Source organism: Dasypus novemcinctus, chromosome 31 (assembly GCF_030445035.2).
Source record: "Dasypus novemcinctus isolate mDasNov1 chromosome 31, mDasNov1.1.hap2, whole genome shotgun sequence".
Classification (NCBI taxonomy): domain Eukaryota; kingdom Metazoa; phylum Chordata; class Mammalia; order Cingulata; family Dasypodidae; genus Dasypus; species Dasypus novemcinctus.
Window position 1 is genome coordinate 9,245,167 of NC_080703.1, and position 22,054 is coordinate 9,267,220.

The following is a 22,054-nucleotide window of genomic DNA, read 5'->3' on the forward strand; positions in this document are numbered from 1 at the left end:
TCCCAGAAATTTTCTTCTGTCTCACTAGCCAGCATGAGGTTATTTACATACTGAAGGAGAGTACAATTTAAGTTTTCCTGTGGGTAGGAAGCCAGATCCACTGCCAGGGCTTCTTCAAAAATGGTGTGGGATTTTTTGAAGCCCTATGGGAGTCAAGTCTGTAGGGGTCCCCGAAGTAATGTGCAGGGCTCAAGCCATGTTGCTAGGAAGGATCAGTGTGTGCAGAGTGGTGAGGATGTAGCCAGCTGTGTCTGTATCTGCAAGTAAGCAGAAAGGAGCCGATGTCTTGATAAGAAGAAACTCTAAAAAACTCTCTTCAAAGAACTTCATACCTGATAGCCCCTGCTCTGAGAATGATCACCTAGTTAACTGCTTTAGATAAAGCTTGTGGTGCCAGCTCGGGGCCTTGGCTTTGCCATCAGCTAGCCCTGGCCCACCTGGTCCCCTCTAATCTTATCTTTGTCTCTGTGTGTCTTTATTCAGCTCCTGTCACCTCTCCTCAGGTTCTCAGTTCACCTGTGCAGGTCGCAGCACTCTATATAACAAGGAAATAAACCCCTTTTTGGATATGTGGTTTCCAAACTTTTTCTTTCCATTGGGTAATCTGCCTTTTTACCTTCCTGTAAAAATCATTTGAAGTGCAAAAGTGTTTAATTTTGAGGAGGTCCCAATTACTTATTTTTTCTTTCATTGCTTTTGCTTTGGATGTAAAGTTTAAGAAACCACCATGTATCAAGAGATTTTGAAAATGTTTCCCTACATTTTCTCCTAAGATTTGTATGTTTCTAACTTTTATGTATAGGTCTTTGATCCATTTTTTCCTTTTTTTGTGTAAGGTGTGAAATAGAAGTACTCTTCCTTTCTTTCGGATATGGATATAAAGTTCTCCCAGCACCATTTGTTGAATATATTTTTCTGGCCTATCTGGAAGGGCTTGAGAGCCTTGTCAAAAATCACTTCAGTATAAATGTGAAGGTCCATTTTTTAACTTTCCATTCAGTTCCATTGGTGAGCATGTGCCTCTTCATGCCAGCACCATGCTGTTTTTTACAACTGTAGCTAAGTAATGTGCTAAAAGTCAGGACATGAATGCCCTCCACCTTGGGTTTTCTTTTTTAAGACATTTTTGACTATTCATGCCCCTTACCCTTCCAAATAAAGTTGACAATGATATTTCCATTTCTGCAAAAAAGGCTTTTGGAAGTTTTATTGGTATTGTGTTGAGTCTGAAAATCAATTTGTATAAACTTGACTTAATAATATTTAGTCTTCTAGTCCATGAATGCAGAATGTCCTTCCATTTATTTAGAACTTGTTTGTTCTTTCAGCAAAGTTTTGTAGTTTTCTGAATAGAAGTCCTTTAAGTCCTTGGTTAAGTTTATTCCTATATACTTTATTTTTTAGTCACTCTTATAAATAGAATTTTTTTCCTGACTTACTCCTCAGATTGCTCATAATTAGCGTACACAAACACTTTTGATTGAATTTTGTGTATTAATCTTCTATTCTGTCACATGGCATTACTCATTTATTAGCTCTAGTAGCACTGTTGTGAAATCTGGGGGATTTTCTAGTTATAGGATCATATATGTCATCAATGAAAAGCAGAAGTTTTACTTGACTCTTTCCATATTTGGATGCTTTTTTAAAAAATTTTTAATTTTTTTATTTCTCTCCCTTTCCCCATCCTCCCCCTCCCCCCCCCCCAGTAGTCTGCTCTCTGTGTCCACTTGCTGTGTGTTCTTCTGTGTCCACTTATATTCTTGTCAGTGGCACCAGGAACCTCTGTCTCTTTTTGTTGCATCATCTTGCTGCATCAGCTCTCCATGTGTGTGGTGCCACTCCTGGGCAGGCTGCAATTTTTTCATGCCAGGCAGCTCTCCTTAAGGGGCAAACTCCTTGTGCATGGGGCACCCCTATGCAGGGGACACCCCTGTGTGTCACAGCACTCCTTGCACACATCAGCACTGCATGTGGGCCAGCTCATGACATGGGTCAGGAGGCTCTGGGTTTGGACCCTGGACCTCCCATGTGGTAGGTGGATGCTCTATTTGTTGAGCCAAATCTGCTTCCCTTGGATGCTTTTTACTTCTTTTTCTTGCCAAATTTCTCTAAGAACTTCAGGCACAATAATGAATGACAGTGGAGTGAGCATCTTTGTCTTGTTTCTGATAGTGGAAAAGCTTTCAGTCTTTCACCATTGAGTATATTGGCTGTGGGTTTTTCACATATGCACTTTATCATGTTAGGAAAGTTTCCCTCTATTTCTACCTGTCAGAATAATTTTTTATCAAGAAAGGATGCTGGATGTTTTCAAATACCTTTTTGCATCAATCAAAATGATCATGTGATTTTTTTTTCCTCTTCAATATATTAACACGGTATACTATATTGATTTTATATTAACCTATCCTTGCTTGTCTGGGATAAACCCTTTTGATGATGATGTAAAATTCTTTTAATATGATGTTGTATTCAGTTAGCAAGTTTTTTTTTGAAGGATTGTTTCATCTATATTCATTAGAATAATTAGTCTGTAATTTCCTCTTTTATCTGGATTTGATATTAGGGTGATGTTGGCTACATAGAATGTGTTTGTTAGCATTCTCTCCTGTTTAAGATTTTGGAAACGTTTGAGCAAGATTGGTATTAAACCTTCTTTGAGTGATTGGTAGAATTCCTCTTTGAAGCCAGCAGGTACTGAACTTTTCATTTTGGGGAGGTTTTTGGTGACTCTCATTACTTGTGATTGGTTTGGTGAGGTCTCTGTTTCTTTAGGGTCTATGTAATTTGTTCATGTTTTTCTAAGGAATTTGTGCATTTCATCTATGTTATTTAATTTGGTATGGTTGTTTATATTATTTTATGATATCTCTTATTCCTATGGGATCAGTAGTATTGATCTTCCTCTCATTTCTGATTTTTTTTTTGCACCTTCTCTCTTTTTTTTTTCTTTGCCAATCAGTCTAAGGGTTTATCAATTTTGCTGATCTTTTCAAAGAAATACCTTTGCTCTTGTTGATTATCTCTTTTTTTGTTTGTTTTCAAGTTAATTTATTTCTCTTCTACTCTTTGTTATTTCTTTCTTTCTACTTGCTTTTGGATTAGTTTTCTGGTCTTCTGTTTCCTCCAGGTATTGTTAGTCTGTTACTTGAACTCGTTTTCTTTTTAAATGTGGCCTTAAGAACAATAAATATTATCCTCAGCACTGCCTTCAGAGTATGCCATATGATTTCAGATGTTGTTTTCTCCTTTTCATTCACCTGGAGATATTTACTGATTTCTCCTGTAATTTCTGCTTCACTCGCTGATTTGTTTAAACATGTGTTTTTAACATGCATATTGTTGTAAGTTTTCCCTTTATCTACATATTATTGCATTCTACATTCATTCTAATATGGTCAAAGAAAGTGCTTTGTATAATTTCAATCTTTTTAAAATTTATTAAGACTTCTTCTGTGACCCGAAATATGGTCTATCATGGAGAAGGAGCCATGAACACTTGAAAATAATGTATATCCTGCTATTTTGGAGTACAATATTCTATATATGTCTGATAAGTATAGTTCATTTATCATATTATTCAAGCTCTCTTTTGTCCTGTTGATCCCATGTCTAGATGTTCAATACAATGATGAGAGTCATGCATTGAAATCTCCAACTATTTTTGTAGAGACATCTGTTTCTCCCTTCAGTATTGCCAGTGTTTGCCTCAATATTTTTGGGCACACAGGTTAGTTGCATTAATGTTTGCTATTGTTATTTCTTCTCAATTAATTGTCAATACTATTAATATATAAAATCCTTCTTCATTTCTTTTAGCAGTTATGCATTTAAATTATATTTTGCCCTTTATTAGTCTGGCTACTCTGGTTCTTTCCCACTAAATGATGTGAGGACTATTTTTTTCCAAACCTTTACTTTCATCATATGTGTGTTCTCCATGCATCTAAGGTTGGTCTCATGTAGAGAGGACATAGATGGCTGATATTGTTTTTATACATTTGGCCAGTTTGTGTCTTTTGACTGGTGGTCCAGTCCATTAACATTCAGTGTTATTACTGTAAAGGTATTACTTACTTCATCCATTTTATCCTTTGGCTTTCCATTGTCTGTTTAACCTTTTTGTTACCCTTACTAATAATATTTTCTAACTCTCTCTCCTGTCTTTTCCTTTCTGGGTGGGTGCAGCACTCATTTCTGTATTTCTTGTAAGTTTTTTATCTTAGAACCAGCCTCTTTCAGTTTCTGTTTATCTGTGAAGGCTTTAACTTCACCTTCATCTTTGAAGGACAGTTTTGCTGGGTATAGAATTCTTACTTGGCACTTTTTCACTTTCAGTAATTTCTTGCCTCCATGGTTTCTGATGAGAAATTGGCACTTAGACTTACTGAGTGTCTCTTGTATGTAATGCATTGATTTTCTCTTTTTTCTTTCATAATTCTCTCTTTATCACTGGCATTTGATATTTTGAATAGTATGTGTCTTAGAGTAAGTTTATTCTGAATTATTCTGTTTGGAATATGTTGTCCTTCTTGGATATTGGTATTTTTGTCTTTCATATGGGTTGGACAATTTTCTGTCATTATTTCCTCAAATAGTCTTTCTGCCCCTTTTCTGTTTCCTTATCCTTCCAGGACAAATACAAATACATACATGTGTGTATTATACAATCATTCAATTCCTTTAGAGATGGTTAAATTTTTCCCCATTATTTTCTCTCTCTTCTCCTGTCTTTTCAAGTTCAGATACTCCATCTTCTAATTTACTTATTCTTTCTTTGGCTATTGGAAATCTGCTGTTATATGACTCTAATATATTTTACTCTCATCCACTATGCCTTTCATTCCCATACGATGTTACTTTTTTTTCAAAGGTTTAAAATTCTTTTTTGTGTTAACCCAGCTTCTTTTTAATATCCTTAATGTCTTTAGCCTTCCCATTGAATTTATTGAGGAGATTTGTTTGGATACCTGTAACTAGTTGTCTCAGATCCTGTGTTTTTTCTAGAGGTTTAATTTGGTCATTTGACTGGGCCATATTTTCCTGTTTCTTAATATGTCTTATATTTATATTGGTATCTCAGCATTTAATCTTTTTGATGTGCTTATTCTGTGTTGTTGTTTTGTTTTGTTTTGTTTTTTTAGCCTACCACTTTCTTATTATTTGACTTTGACTCTCAGTTGAACTTATATTGAACTTTTGTAATAGCTCATGGTGAACAAATCATATTTTTCAGCTCTCATTCATCTGATTTTTATTTTGAAATATGATGCAGTTTTTGAGATTACACTATATGAGCTCAAATTTCATCCACAGGAGCAAGCTTACTTTCCCCTGTTCTGTCTCCAAGAATGTTAAAATGCAATATTTGTTTTTGTTTTACCTCTACTTATTTTTAATTATCCTTTTGTTTTCTCTAGCTGCTGTTACCTGGAACACTAATTTTGGTAGGAAAGTTCTCTTGGTGACAACCTTTTCCATATCAGATTTCCCAGCCAAATCAGGCTCAGAGACCCATAAAAGTGGGGGTAGATTGATTCCAGCATCTGGAGACCAAAACCTAAAGGTCCCAAATTTCTCCTTGAGGTTTCCCCAGCTCTACACTTCCCTAGTGTCCAGCACCATTCATCCCATTGTTCCCTGCTGCGCTAAGATGCTATTGTGCCTTTAATTCTTAGCTGACATAGCCCCTGATGGGGGTGTGGTTGAGTCTGCACCTGTCCACCTTGCTGAGATGAAACTATTGCACAGCTCTCAGCCACTGGTTGCAGTTATCTAATCAACTGCCACAACCTGTGCTGCCCCTCCCCCAGGTGGGCAGGTCAAATATGCTTATGCTGATTTGAGAATGTTCAAACTATGCAGCTCTTCCTCTCCTTCCTGGGGCACACTGAGGATGGGAGTGCAGCACCCCTTTAAGGTGGGGAGGGTGAATCTTCCCTCACTGTCCCCAGGTGGACCCCTGCTTCCTCTCCCTTCTGGGATGTCTTGGGACCAGGTGTGCAGCCAGCATTTTAAGGTGGATAGAGTGAATCTACCTACTCTGCCCCAAAAAAGTGATCAAAGTACACCCAAGTTTCACTCCTGCTGGGTGTGGGGTCCCAAACCTTGGCTGCTGCTGGCTTTCCAACATGGTGCACTGAACCTGATCCCTACTATCCCAGAAGTCTGGTGTGCTTGTTAATCATGTTTGCTTCCATTTCTGCCAAGGGTGAAGATTGAACAAGCCTGCCAGCTTCTTTGTGTAATAACGTTTATGATTGAGGGTGGCTTTGCTATTTGAGGCCCCTTACACTTCCATATAAATTTGATTACTGGCTTTTCCAATTCATGCAAAGAAGGCTGTTGAAATTTTTATTGGGATTGTGCTGAATCTACAAACCACTTTGGGTAGGATTGACAGCTTTAAGAATAGTATTCTATTCCATGAACACAGAATGTCCTTCCATTTTTGTATATTTTCTTTGATTTCTTTTAGCTATGTTTGGTAGTTTTCCATGTACAAGCTCTTTACTTCATTGGTTAAGATTTATTCATTGATATCTGATTATTTAGTTGCTATTTTGAATGGATATTTTTCTGATTGTTTCTTCTGATTGTTCATTGCTTGTGTATAGAAAAACTATGCTTTTGGGGTGTTAACTTGTACACCACTGATTTGCTGAGTTCATTCATTAGCTCTAATAGCTTTCTTGAATATTTGTTCAGGATTTTCTGTATATAAGACTGTGGGAAGCTGCCTCTGGCACAGGTGTTGTATTGGCCATCTTGTTGCTAAGCGCTATTTTTAGATACTAACCGGGTTAAGTTTCTGTTTCCCCACCCTCGCTGAAGCAATTAAGTTTCTATTCTTACGCCACTCCCTGGGGCTCCAATTAGGCATTCCCTAAAGAGCACAAAAGTCTTTCCACGACACTGCCAAATAACCATCTGCACGTGCGTGTGGCGTGAGAATCAAAATCTAGTTAACCCATCATTTACTGACAATGTGTTGTCAGTATGTACTACCTCATTCATCCCTGGCTATAAGAACCCCTGACTGACCCTCAATAAACGAGGCTTGATCAGAATCCTGTCTTGTCTCCATTCTTTGTGTCTCTTGTCCCTTTTTCATTCCCACTCCCTCCCTCAGGTCTCAGTTTGACTGATCCCCAGGTGGGGTCATAAGACCATGTCATCTGCAATTAGGGAAACTATTACTTCATCATTTTCAGTTTAGATGTCTTTTATTTATTTATGAAGCCCAATCACTCTGGAAAAGATTCCCAGAGCCATGTCGAATAACAGTGGTGACAATAGGCATCCTTGTCCTTTGCTAATCTTAGAAGTCTCTCACCATTGAATAAAATGTTAATTGTTGGGAAACGGACTTGGCCCAGTGGTTAGGGTGTCCGTCTACCACATGGGAGGTCCGCGGTTCAAACCCTGGGCCTCATAGACCTGTGTGGAGCTGGTCCATGCCCTGCGTGCAAGGAGTGCCCTGCGTGAAAGAAAGTGCAGCCTGCCGAGGACTGGCCCCGCCCACACTTCCCCTGCCGCTGACAACAACAGAAACAAGATGCAGCAAATAGACACAGTGAACAGACAACCGGGGGAGGGAGGAATTAAATAAATAAATAAATCTTTTTTAAAAAAAAGATGTTAATTGTTGGCATTCATATCTGCCATTTATTGTGTTGATGAAGTTCCCTTACCTTCCTATTTTTTTAAGTGTTTTTGTTTTTATCAAGGATGCTGGATTTTGTAGAATTTGTGTGCTACTTAAGATCATGTTTCTTTCCCTATCACTGCATTGATGTTCTTAGGTTGAGCCAAATTTGCATAGCAGGGATCAATTGGAATTGATCATGTTATATACTTATTTTAATATGCTGTTAGATTCATTTTGCTAGGATTTTAAAGGGATATGTGCATCCTTATTCATGAAAGATATTGGTCTGCAGTTTTATTTTCTTTTGTTATCTTCACCTGATTTTGGTATGAGTGTGATGTTAGCATTATAGAATGAATTAGGTAGGGTTCCCTCCTTTTCAATTTTTAGAAGAGTTTGAGAAGAATTGGAGTTAATTCTTCCTGGAGTGATTGATAAACTTGCCCTGTGAAACCATTTTTTTCTTGGGAGGTTTTTGATGACTGATTCCATCTCTTACTAGTAATTTGCTTGTTGTGAATTTCTATTTCTTCTTGAGTCAATGTAATCAGTAGGTGTTTTTCTAAGAATTTTCTATTTCATCTATGTTACCTAATTATTAGCATCATGTTGTTCATAGTATCCTTTTTATTTTAGCTTGGTCATTAGCAATGCCTCTTGTATTAGTCAGCCAAAGGGGTGCTGATGCAAAATACCAGAAATTGGTAAGTTTTTATAAAGGGTATTTATTTTGGGTAGGAGCTTACAGTTACCATGCCATTAAGCATAAGTTACTTTCCTCACCAAAGTCTATTTTCATGTGTTGGAGCAAGATGGCTGCCAATGGCGTGAGGGTTCAGGCTTCCCGGGTTTTTCCTTTCCAGGGTTTTGCTTCTTTCTGGGTTCAAGGTCCTTTCGTTCCCAGGGCTTGCTTATTCCTGGGCTCAGTGTTCCTCTCTTCCTGGGCTGGCTTCTCTTTCCTTTGTGAGCTTACTTCCCAGGGCTCCAGCTTAAGGGTTTAGCATCAAACTCTGACATCAAAACTCCAACATCAAAAACCCTCAACTTTGTCCTTTGCCATGCCTTTTATCTGTGAGTCCCCACCCACCAAGGGAACCCTAATGATGTGGCCCAATTAAAGCCCTAATCATAACTCAATCATGCCCAGGTACAGACCAGATTACAAACATAATCCAATATCTATTTTTGGAATTCATAATCCTATCAAACTGCTACAGCTCCTTTTTCATTTATCATTTTCACTAGCTGGAACCATTCTTTTCTTCCTCTTCAGTCTAGCTAACTGTCAGATTTATTCATCTTTTTAATCAACCAATTTTTGTTGCTTCTATTACATTTTTTGTTCTCTATTTCATTTATCTCTACTCGAATCTTTGTTATTTTCTTCCTTCTACTCATTTTGGCTCTAGCTAACTTTTCTATTTCTAGTGCTTCCAGATTTGAGATGAGGTCTCTCATTTGAAGAGTTATTTTCTTTTTTATTGTGAACATTTAAAGCTATAAATTCCCCTCCCCACACTACCTACACTGCATTCCATAACTTTTGGTTATTTTCATTTGCCTCAAGATATTTCCTTAGTTTCTTTCTAAAAATCCACTTTAACCCATTGGTTCTTTGAGACTGTGTTCTTTAATTTCCATAGAATTGTGAATTTTCCATTTCTCCCACTGTTATTGATTACTACCTTCATTCCTTTTTGGTTTATTATATCTATTTGGTTTAGAGTATTGTCCAAGAAGTGTATTTCCTTATTGACCTTCTGGCTATATGTTTTATCAATTATTGAAAATAGTGTATTTTTTCCTGCTTTTACTATAGAACCATCAATTTCTCCCTTTGTATCACTTGGGGCTCTGCTGTTAGGTTCCTGTATATTTATAGCTGTTATATCCTCTTGTTGAATTTCCCCTTTATTTATATGTAATATTTGACTTTGACTTTTTGTACTTTTTTAATTCAAAACTTATTTTAACTGTTATTGATATTCTTACCACCAGTTCTCTTTTTGATACTACATGCATTTTTTATATTTTCTATCCTTTTACTTTCAACCTAACTGTATCTTTCAATCTAGGATGAGCCTCTTGCAGACAGCATATAGGGTCATGTTTTTTTAACCATTCTTCCAATCTTTGCCTTTTAACTGGAGAATTTAATCTATTTATATTTAAGGTTACTACCGATAATGCAGAAATTCCTTCTGCCTTTTTGCTATTTAACATTTATATGTCATACCTTTTTGCCCTTCAATTCTTCTGTTAATGTCTATTATTATATTTATTTAATTTTCATTGTGTAACATATTGAGTGCCTCCTTTTTTTCTGTCTGGATACATTTTTCATCTATTTTCCTTGTAATTACCATAGGGTTAAAATTTAACATCCTAAATACATAACACTCACATTTGTTTTTTTATGTTTATTTTTTTATTTCTCTCCCTTCCCTGTCCCCCTTCCCCCCAGTTGTCTGCTTTCTGTGTCCATTCACTGTGTGTTCTTCTGTGTCTGCTTATATTCTTATCAGTGGCACCAGGAATCCATGTCTCTTTGTTGCATCATCTTGCCGTATCAGCTCTCCCTGTGTGCAGCACCACTCCTGGGCAGGCTGCACTTTTTTCATGCTGGATGGCTCTCCTTGTGGGGCCCACTCCTTGCACATGGGGCTCCCCTACACGGGGGACACCCCTGCATGGCAGGGCACTCCTTGCACTCATCAGAACTGCACATGGGCCAGCTCATCACATGGGTCAGGAGGCCCTGGGTTTGAACCCTGGACCTCCTGTGTGGTAGGTGGTGCTCTATCCATTGAGCCAAATCCACTTCCCTCATATTTATTTTGATACCAACTTAGCTAATATAGCATGAACATATACTCTTTCAATAACCCCATGTCCCTCCACTGTTTTGCAACTTGTTTCCACTAATATCTTGGTACATTGAATGTCCAAAGTCATAAATTTGTCATTACATTTTAGGCATTTGCATTTTAGAACCTGTAGGAAGTTAAATGTGGTGTTTCATACCAAATGATACACTACTATATTACTATAGGCATTCATAATTACCCAAATGATAATTCTTTATGCCATTTCAAGTCACTGTCAATTATCTTTGACACTTACTGACAATTATCTTGTCACTCTGAAGAAGTCCCTTTGAATTTTAGGGTGGGTCTAATAGAGATGCACTCCCTTGGCTATTGTTTATCTGGGAATGTCTTAATGTCTTCTCATTTAAAAAATTAATTTGAAAGAAGCTTTAGATTACATAAATGTTACATCATCCCAGAGGTAACACTTATGCATGACTCAGCAGGATCTCATAGACTGCCAAAGTAGATATTACCCCAATTCATGGGGCTCCTGAGGGCTCTGGAGACACCCAGGTCCTATGGTCATGGCAGATAGCTTCAGAGTTTGGTGCCTTGCCAATGGGCCATACTTTGGAGTTTGTGCTCCCGAGTGTGACAGAGTTGAACTCAGATGTGACTTCTTTACACATGCCTCTTCTGTTCCTTTTTATTGAACCTATAGTTGGTGCTGGAGTCAGTAGGTGTATATCCAAGAGACTTGAATCTCTGGGCTGTCCATGTGTCAGTTGAGTCCTGAGCGGCAGCAGAGTTGCAACACCTACTCTCCAGTTTCTTGGACCCACCCAGGACAACTAACAAAGAGGTGAGGATGGACAACCACCACACCAAGGAGCTGAGTCTACAACTGCAAGCAAGAGAATCACATCCATCACCCATATGAGATTGAAGCCCCCTCTCAATCAGAGGTGGAATGGGCATCACCATCTCAGAATCCTCAGGATTGGGGAATAAAATATGTACAAGAGTGGACTTATTGGTATTTTACTATAGATTTATTATGATTCTAGCAATGGAAAAAATTTATCATTGATGTTGAGACAGTGGCCACTGGAGTTGCTGAAGTCAGGGAGGAGGAAAAAGAGGTATAATATGGGGGCATTTTCAGGATTTGGAATTATTCTGAATGACATTACAATGACAGATACAGGCCATTACATATCCTGTCATAACCTACAGAATTGACTGGGAGAGAGTGTAAACTCCATCCTAAACTATAATCCATGCTGAGTGGCAATGCTCCAAAATGTGTTCATCAATTGCAATGAATGTACTTCAGTAATGAAAGAAGTTGTTAATGTGAGGAAAAGTGGGAGGTGTGGGGAGTGGGACATATGGGAATTCCTTATAGTTTTTATGTAAGATTTTTTATAATCTAAGTATCTTTTAAAAATAAAAATATAACAAAAAATATAGGGGGATTCCCATGTACCCCATCCTCCTCCACTTGTCTTCATTAACAACATCTTTCATTAGTGTGATACATTTGTTATACTTGATGAACGCATTTTGAATCACTGCTACTAATGGTTTACATTATTGTTTACACCTTGCACTGCAAAATTTTATGGATTCTGAAAGAATGCATAATAGCCTTTATCCATCATTGCTGTGTCATGCAGGACAATTTCAAAGTCCTGAAAAAGCCCCATGTTGCACCAATTCTTCCCTTTCTCTCCCCTCAGAACTGCTGGTGGCCACAGCCTTTATATCAATGTTACAAGTTCTTTCATTGCTAGATTAGTAAATATATTTTAGTCCATAGTTGCATTCCCCCCTTATGCTGGTTCATTACTCAGTCTTGAGGATTTTAGGGTGGTGATGTCTACTCCATTTTGAAGTGAAAGAGGTCTTAGATCCCACGGGGCATATGGATGGATCTGTCTTGCTTGCCATTGCAGACACTTTCTATTTTGGGAGATGAGTGTAGTTCATCATCATTCTTCTGTTATTCATCCTGGGCAAGTCCGAAGTAGGTGATGTAACTCTCCTGAGATTTATGGCTCAAGCAGCATATGAACAGCCAGAAGATTTAAGTGTCTGGGGTATATATTTAATGGATACAAAATTCTTGTTGGCACTTGTTTCTTTCAGCATTTTAGTTATTTCATTGTATGGCTTTCTTGTCTCCATGGTTTCTTATGTGAAATCAGCATTCAATCCAATTGTACCTCCCTTTTACATAAAATATTGTTTTACTTTTTTAGCTTTCAGAACTCTCTCCTCATCCTTTGCATTGAATAGTGTGATTAATATATGACCGTGTATATTTTTCTTTATGTTTAATCTGTTGTCCTCTGTGTAAATATTCACATATTTTTCTAAGTTTGTGAAGTTCTCTGTCATTATTTTTTTTAGTATTCCTTCTTCCCCTGAGGCAGGTTAGTTTAGGAAAAGGCAAGATGAGCCTAAGACCTGGCACAAAAACATGGCCACAAAACATGTCACCATGGAATCCTGCCTAGCCATCCCCTGAGGGAAAGACCACCACCGAGAAGGCTGCTGGAAAGACCCCACGAGAACCCCACTTGGAACAAGATTGGAATGAGATCTCATCGGGGTCAATGGAAAGCCCTGGATACCCTCAAGGGACCCCCCATTGGCCCCTGGTGAACTGGTGGGTGGGGGAATCTGAAGAGCAAATAGTTAGCGCCCTTCCCCAACATTTGGAAAGGGAGGAGTAAGTAATAACTTAATAACGATAGCCCCACAAGCCCAAAATGCTCTCCCTGCCTAGAGGAGCCTGCATCTGCAGGTTCAGGTGTGTAAACTTGTTCTCTTCTACCTTTTCTCAATAAACTACTGACCTAATAAAACCAGCACCTTCTTAAATTCTTTTGTGTAACATAGCCAAAAACCTGTAGGAATCCATCATCCCTCAACTTCCCCCAACATCACTCCTTTTCTCTTTCTTCTCCTTCTAGGACTCCTAATGTGTATATAGGTAAACTTGATGTTGTCCCAGAGATGTCTAGGGCTAGTTTCACTTTTAATAATTCTTTTCTCTTTCTGCTCCTTAGCCTGGCTCATTTCAAGTGTCTTGTCTTCTAGTTCACTGTTTCTCCTGCCAGTTCCAATCTGCTCTTGAAATCATCCTGGGAATTTTCCGTTTCTGCTCATTTGGTCTTAAACTCCAATAGTACTGTATGGTTCCTTTTAAATATTTCTATGTCTTTATTAAGAGGCTCATATTGCTAATATATTGTTTACCTGGTATCCTTTCATTTTTTCTTTGGATTTTCCTTCACTTTGAGTTTGTTTTTTGTTTTTAATGTAGTTTATTCCTTTTGTCTATATTCTGTTCTTCAACATTGTTATTTTCTGGATATTTGTCCCTTTCATATCCTAGTTGTTTTTCTTTGTTTCTTTGTTTTTTTTGTCTTGTACTTTTTTGTTGCATGCTATACATTGTAATATTTATCTTAACTCTGGGATTTATTCCCTGAGATGTCTGTTTCTTGATTTTGTTACCAACTGGTGATAAGTTAGAGATTTTCTTGAACTTCACCACTGCCGTAAGGAGTGTCTGCTCAAGGCAAATGAGGTGTGCAGGGTTTTCCCTGTTTCTGGGCCTGCGTGTTGTCCTGGGCTTTTGCCAGTTAGTTGTGTGGAGTTTTCCTGTTTTCAGGACTTTAGTTGTTCCCCTCTGTTTCCCAGGAGACAGACCCCCCTTTCCTGCATGTTTGAAGCCATAAGCCTTTCCCTCTATATTTACCTATTTTCCTTTCTTTGTCTCAAGCTGCTTTTACCTGGAGGGCAAATTCAGGGAGGAGGGGCACAGTGGAGAGGACTTTCTGAAGTCAATCTTTCCCTGCTGAAACCATGCCAGGACCCAGGAAGGACTCTAAAATACCCTGGGCAGCGATCAGGAAGGACTCCAAGAGCTACTTCCACAGCTCCTCAAAGTTGATCTTTCTTGTCCTGACCAGCAAATGCAGCCTTTCATCTGTCCCCAGCAGCCCTGAGGGACCATTGCATCTTTAAGTCTCTCCACTGTGTCCTTTGTTATGGTTGGGTTCAAACAATGGCAACCCTCACAGTCAGGCCTCCTGTGATCTGAAGTAGCTATTCAGAAGCCTTGCACAGTGCTTGGCCATGTTCACCACTGTTCTTGGTGAAGAGGACTCTTATGTCCCTCTCTGTCACCAGCCAGCTAGCCATGGATGGACCACAAAGTAGCCTATTGCAAGAGTGGGGAATGGGTGGGTCCCCTTAGCTACTGCATGGAGAGAGACATTGTTGTCCTTTATTACAGTTTATCAGCACCCTGCTCTTCCCTGGATGCTGTACAGTGTTCTTCTGGCCTGCGGAGCTTCAGAATAGTTGTTTCAGACACTTTCTGCTTATTTATTAGTTCTGGTGGAAGGACTGAGTCCTGTAGCTCCCTACTTGGCCATCTTCTCACAGTCCTCTACTTTACTAGTTATTTCTTTTAAATCCATTTTCTAGAGAATGTCTGCCAAAAGCTGAAGTATGTTCTATTGTAGTCTGTCTTTTAGATAGAACCCATATTTCATTAGTGATATTGGTAATTTGTTTCATTTTCTTTTACTCATATTAATCAAGGCAGAGTTTGATCAATTTGGTTGATTATTTCAAGGAAAACCATTTGCTTATGTCAATTTTTCCTTTTGTTTCTCTATTTTGTATATCATTCATTTGTACCCATTTCTTTTTAAAAATATTCTTCTTTATGTTCTTATTGGGGGTTCACTTTGATCTTCTTTTCCTGGATTGATGAGAGGGAAATATAAGTCATTATCTATAGACATTTCTCCTTTTCCAGAATAAGCACTAAGAGAGGTATGTACTGCTTTGTGTTTATTAATATATATAACATATGGAAATATAAATACAAATATATAAATATATTTATGTATATTTTTATAATTTTCTGATTTATTTTTGTCCCACATATTTTGTAAACATATGTTGTTAAATCTTCAAATATTTGGTTTTGTTGACATCTAATTTAATTTCATAGTATTTAGAGAACTTTCTATGTAAAATTAGGTCTTTTTATTTTATTTTATTTTTTTATTTTTTATTTTTGTCTTTGTTTTTTTAATGTTACATTAAAAAAATATGAGATCCCCATATAACCCCTGCACCCCTCATCCCACTCCTCCCCCCATAACAACAACCTCCTCCATCATCATGAGACATTCATTGCATTTGGTGAATACATCTCTGAGCACCGCTGCACCTCATGGTCAATTGTCCACATCACAGCCCACACTCTCCCACAGTCCAACCAGTGGGCCATGGGAGGACATACAATGTCCAGTAACTGTCCCTGCAGCACCACCCAGGACAACTCCAACCCCCAAAAATGCCCCCACATGACATCTCTTCCTCCCACTCCTTACCCCCAGCAGCCACCATGGCCACTTTCTCCACACCAATGACAAATTTTCTTTGATTACTAATCACAATAGTTCATGAATAGACTATCAGTAAATCCACTCTAATCCATACTCTATTCCTCCATCCTGTGGACCTTAGAATGTTGTGTCCACTCCACATCTATATCAAGAGGGGGCTTAGATTCCACATGGATGCTGGATGCAATCTTCCTGCTTTCAGTTGTAGGCACTCTTGGCTCCCTGGTGTGGTGGTTGAAAATTAGGTCTTTTTAAAAGCATGGATACTTGTTTAATGGCTTTTATGTGTATTGTCTCAAGGACATCACTAATGAAGACCACAATGATCTGCTACTAAACAATTACAGAATTTCTACAATAAACAATTCCAGAAACATTAAATGATTGTTATGATATGGCTAAACTAACCTCTCCTACATATTGGTGCTATTCAAGGTGCTATGATAATTCAGAAAACTTTGAGTAGTTTCTTATAAAATTGATATTAACCAGCAAGTCATTCTTTCATTATGTACTCCCAGGAGATGAATGACTAGATCCAAAAGAAATTTGTACATGAATGTTCACAGCAGCTGTGTTCAGATTAATTAAGAAGTGGAGATGGTGCAGGTGGGCATCAAAGAAAAACTCATAAATAATATGTACTGTGTTTATAAAATAAATACTGTAAAATTTAAAAATTGATAGTCTCCTAATATACTCCACAATATAATGTATTTCAAAAACATTATTTTGAGTTTTTTGAAAGAAGTCACATACAAAAGAGTGACTATCGCATGAAGCAGCTTATTTAAAAATTTATAGCATAAAACTTTAGCCAGTGAGAAAAACTAATAAATTACTGCCTAGTAGCTGCCTCTATGGAGAATGATTTTAGGACTAACTAGGAAGGAGACAGAAATCACTGGTATGATGGTAATAAGCTCTGTTTGATAAGCATTTTGGTAAAATAATAATTTTTGACTAGGATCAGTGAAACATAAAAATTTATGATAAATATGCTTAGCTGCAAATTTTTCCTAAAAAAAGACCCTTACTCAAATAATTCACTGCATGTGTAGTAATGAAGAATAATGGTGTTTGCAACTTAATTTGAAAAGAAAATTATTTTTTAAAAAACACAAGGAAACAAAGTGGATTGAAAGAATAGAGAGAAAGATAAATTGATAAAAATTATAGCAAAATGTTCATTGTATAATATTACCTAAAATGGCAGATATGTAAATATTTGCTACACAATGAATTAATCTGTACTGTGAGACTCTTTATGAAATGAAGTGTCCTATTTTAATAATACAGTTCCTAGTGAATTTCTGAGTAGATGCAAGCATTTATTTTTCAAATAAATGTAACAAATTTAAGTAATTTCTTTTTATTACCTAAAGGGAAAATTATTTATAATTTCATATTAAATAGTGTTTTAAATGATAGAAACACATTAAGTTCAAAAGAAATACAACATATAATATTGCACTTAATGAAAGATTTTGAAGAACATTTCTTCTAAATAAATGTAATTATTCACCAAAATTATCATTTGAGAGTGTTATATAGTACTGGATACCATATTAAGATAATGAATACATGAGATAGTATATAGGAAAAGATGAGAAAATAATGTTATTTTTAAAATTTGATAAAATTTAAAGTATTTCAAAACATTAACTTTCTTATATATTGATGTGCATTTCTTCTAACTCTTTTTTCCAGATTTCACATGCCCTAATTTTTTATTAACCAAATAGCATTACAGATATAACAAAACCATGTATCAAGTAAATAAACACAAAATAATAGGATATATATTTGAGTGTATATTTTTATTGATTGATCAAAATCACATGCATTTCTTAATTATAATAATATCTATTTATCCATCTCTTTATACCTAATTATATAAACACTATAAATGGTTTATATTATCTATGATTTTGAATTTTATTATTTTTGTTTTTACTGTTTTGTTATTTTGCATAAATAAAACATCTAACAGAATTGGGAGTTGCCAATAGCAGAAATCCTTTACAAAAATTTTGCAGGGTCTTTTTGTAAGCCAAAAATTAGCCAAGGATGAGCAGAGACCAGAAAGTGGAGAATTTGTGATAAACTGCTATTTGAACAACATTGAATTAGATGATGGTTTCTGTCTGGTAAGGATAGCCTAATAAACATGGAAAAGTGTGCTATAGTAACCAACGTATATATCTGTTCCTTGACTTGTATAGTCCTCCTGTGTATTGAAGTAATTATTATCTAATCTTTGTAACTTCCCACTTTGAAATGCCCTAATTGCCTTTATGACTGCTACCAACTCACCATTTTGAAGCTTTCAGTTCTGATTTCCCCAGTTTGAGGTTTCCCTGCTGGTGGTGTTTCTCTTTAATTAAAATGTAGCTTTGATAATATCAGTTATTTCTTTCTTGCTTGCAGGATCCTGAGCAGACCCAGGGTGATTTCATGGGCTCATGAGTGACCAGGTGTGGTACCTGCAGGACCCATTTGTCCACTGCTCTCTCTCCTCCAGTGGAGAGCTTGGGGTAAGTTTCTCCCATATATAGATTAATGCTCTGCTCTTTCATCATTTTGAGTTAGTGAAGTGAGTTCTACAAGGTGTGTCATAGGAACACAGGCTGAGTCACAACAGAGATTCTCAGCAAATGACTATTTGCCCAAAGGATCCAAAAATGCCAAGGAAGAGATCCAGTTGTGGCCTGAGGAGACCAACTTCATGGTTGATGTTTGGTAGATGATGACACCATACATCCTGTTTCATGTCAGAAATGAGTATCAGAAATGAGGGACCCAGTGCAGCTCAAGTGTTGGGTTTTATATACACCCCATGGTAAGGGACCCTGTCACTGTGCAAAAAAGCATTCATCAGGAAACTTTTATGCAGAGTTCCCAGCCTGACAAGCAGCTGGAGTGGTTTGTTCACAGTTTGGGGTTCAAAGTACAGCCAGGCCATTAAATTTATGGGTAGCTTATGGGCAGCTTTATTTTTCACAGTTGAAACTTAATGTCTCCCCTGGGCTACAAAACAGAAACATAGCAAAATATCTGCATAGCACAATCAAGAGTGGTAAGAAGGTAATAGGCAAGGGCTGGAGATGGACATGTAGTATGACCACAACTTCCCCAGAAGAACTCTGCAAGGTTTATTGTTAGATTGGTTTTTTGTTTGTTCCAATGTCTACTCTTTGAGTCCTGGTTATGTCTGTTGGGGTGGGAAGAGCATAGTACAGAGATTTTGGCACACCTTAAGACAGCTGCTTTTCAGTTTTAGGAGCTTATGTATAATTTTCACTTTTGGAGCCTTTGGTTGGACATGGGGACTTCAGAGTCAAAATCTTTAACTTCTCTCCTGAAAAATGCTCTAATGCATGTTTTCTCACTATGGGCCCAGTTCATATTTGTTTCTGAATAAATGGGTGAATTTTACTAAGGATGATTTGAATTTTCAGTTGGTACTTGGGGAATATTTGAATTAACCAAGGATGACCATTTGAGGTGTGCACGTAAAAAAGAAGTTCCTGGTCTCCACCAAAGTAAAGAAGCATATTCCTTGATTGGGTATTCAGAAGTTCAAAAATCTGTAATGATTCTAAATAGACTTTTAGAAAGATTCCTTATAGTATGATGCTATATATTTATGGTAGAAAATAACTAAATTTTAATTTAATGAAATTGATTAATTTCTGACAAAATTGATTTCAACAGTCACTGAATTTTGTATAAATTGTCAGCTAGAATATAGAGACCAAGTTCTTTCAATACCTTATATTCATAGGCTTATGTTAAATCAAGCTTGCACAGTATGCAGGGTATGGTTTTGTTGAGGGAAAATAAGAGAATAGTATTGTCCTAAAGCAAAATCATAGGTTATTGCAAAATTAAAAAGATTAAAATGTAGGAAAAAACCTGAGTGAATAAGAACGTTGTAAATGGTTTGCAGAAACTAATTTCATTTCCCATGGTCAAAGCTGGGTGAGATATAGTGGGGTTTTCTATAAGATTGTTCAAAACATTATATTCATGCAAATTTGAAATTTGGTTTTCTCTCCATTAAAATCACAATATTTTCTGGGATTAATGTCTGCTCCTAGTAAGAGGTTATTAGAAGTTTTATTTATCTTCTGAGTAATTGGCATAGAAGTCAACAATTTTCACTGTCACTCTTGTCATCCTTATTATGTTCAAAGTTTTTAAATAAAATCAAGTCATCTCCCTTTAAAATAACTATGTTTGTAAATAATCATACTACCTCTATAATGCTGTTTTAATCTTTTATTGTCACTTTGGTTACATAAGGAGCCAAGTATTGTTCACAGTGACCCTTGACCATATTGGCATGTATAACAAACCACCTGACAATTGTGACATTTTGGATCACTCATGTATGTCTCCTTGATCTCATATTTTGGCAGGTATCCTAGAAAAATCACAAAGATTTCTTCTTTCCCCTTATAAAAAGAGAAATGTTAAAACTAGATTTATTTGATATGTTGGGAGACTTGAATATGCTGTCAACTTAAAAGGAATTTTCTAATGTTCTGTTGGTGAAATTTGAGTGGGTAAAATAGATATTAATATAAATGTTTCAGAAATTATATGAAGTTCCTAGAGAGTTGCTAATGACTTTAGCATTCATGAATGTTTTTGTATCAATCTGAAAAGTATTATGCAACAGTATAGTGTTCTTGATTATAATTTCAGTTATTCTTTATAATATGCTACATAACACAAAAACAATCAAGTTTCTTGATCAGTTATATCATATGACTCTGGCATTTCCTTGAAAGAGCTTACAGTTAGGTACAGATGAGAGTTTTGCATTCAGGGGAAAAAAGGAATGTTAACTGAGAGATAAGTTTGGCTTTTAAATCAAGATGAGGTCAAATACTTTGCCAACAGTGCCCTTCACATATTTTTAAATGGACTTTATACTATCTCCAACACATCCAACTTTACTTATACCCAATTATAATTAAACTTATCATTGTATATTTGTGAAAATCAAAATAAAAGTTTTAAGAGTCCTTACTGGAGAAATGGGTGCCAAGTGAAACCAGGAGGAAAACGGACTTTGGCCCAGTGGTTAGGGCATCCGTCTACCACATGGGAGGTCCGCGGTTCAAGCCCCGGGCCTCCTTGACCCGTGTGGAGCTGGCCCATGTGCAGTGCTGATGCGCGCAAGGAGTGCTGTGCTACACAGGGGTGTCCCCCGCATAGGGGAGCCCCACACACAAGGAGTGCACCCATAAGGACAACCAGGGGAGGGGGGGAAATTAAATAAATAAATAAATCTTTAAAAAAAAAAAAAAAAAAGAACCATTCCCAATACCAAGCTGTATTAGTCAGGGTTCTCTAGGAGATACCTGTAAATCATATGAGATTTTATAAAATTCTCTCATGCAGCTATGGAGATACACAAGTTCAAATTCTGCAGTGTAGGCTGCAAAGCAGGGGCTCTGATGAAGGCCCTTGATAAATTCCCAGGAGGTGATATCTGTTTGAAGTAGGGATCAGAATTTGACCTTGGAATGATGAAATCACTTCTCCCTTTAAGACCTTCAACTGATTGGATGAGACTTCACTCGTTGCTGACTGCAGTCTCCTTAGGTGATTGTAGACATAATCAGTCATCTCTGCAATGAACTCACAAATGACTTCAGTCCATTAATGTCCTTATATTACAATTAGCCCAGTGCTTGCTTGACCAAATGACTGGGCACAATCCTGGCCAAGTTAACACATTAGCCTAACCATCACACATAATGAGTAGTTTCATGAAGTACTCACATGTAGATCCTTTTAGGGACTCTGGGGCAACCATGGCACTATCTAGCACTTCCTAGATTCCATTCCCAGAATTTTTTGTAACCCTGCTGACACAACTCCTGTTTAAAGTTCAGAAGCAATTTGCTAACTGTTAGCTAACTCATTTGGAGAGGGGCATTATTCTTGGGAAAAAATCTTTTTGTCTCCACAATTTGTTGAGCAGATAATGTGACATTTTTCTTATACTCTCACCAGTTTTGTGAGTGTGAGCCTTCATTAGTATCACAGCAATTTTTCCTTGTTTTGCCTTTCTGTTAGGTGATGACATTGCATCTATTAGTTCAAATACTTATTTATCATTTTTGTTT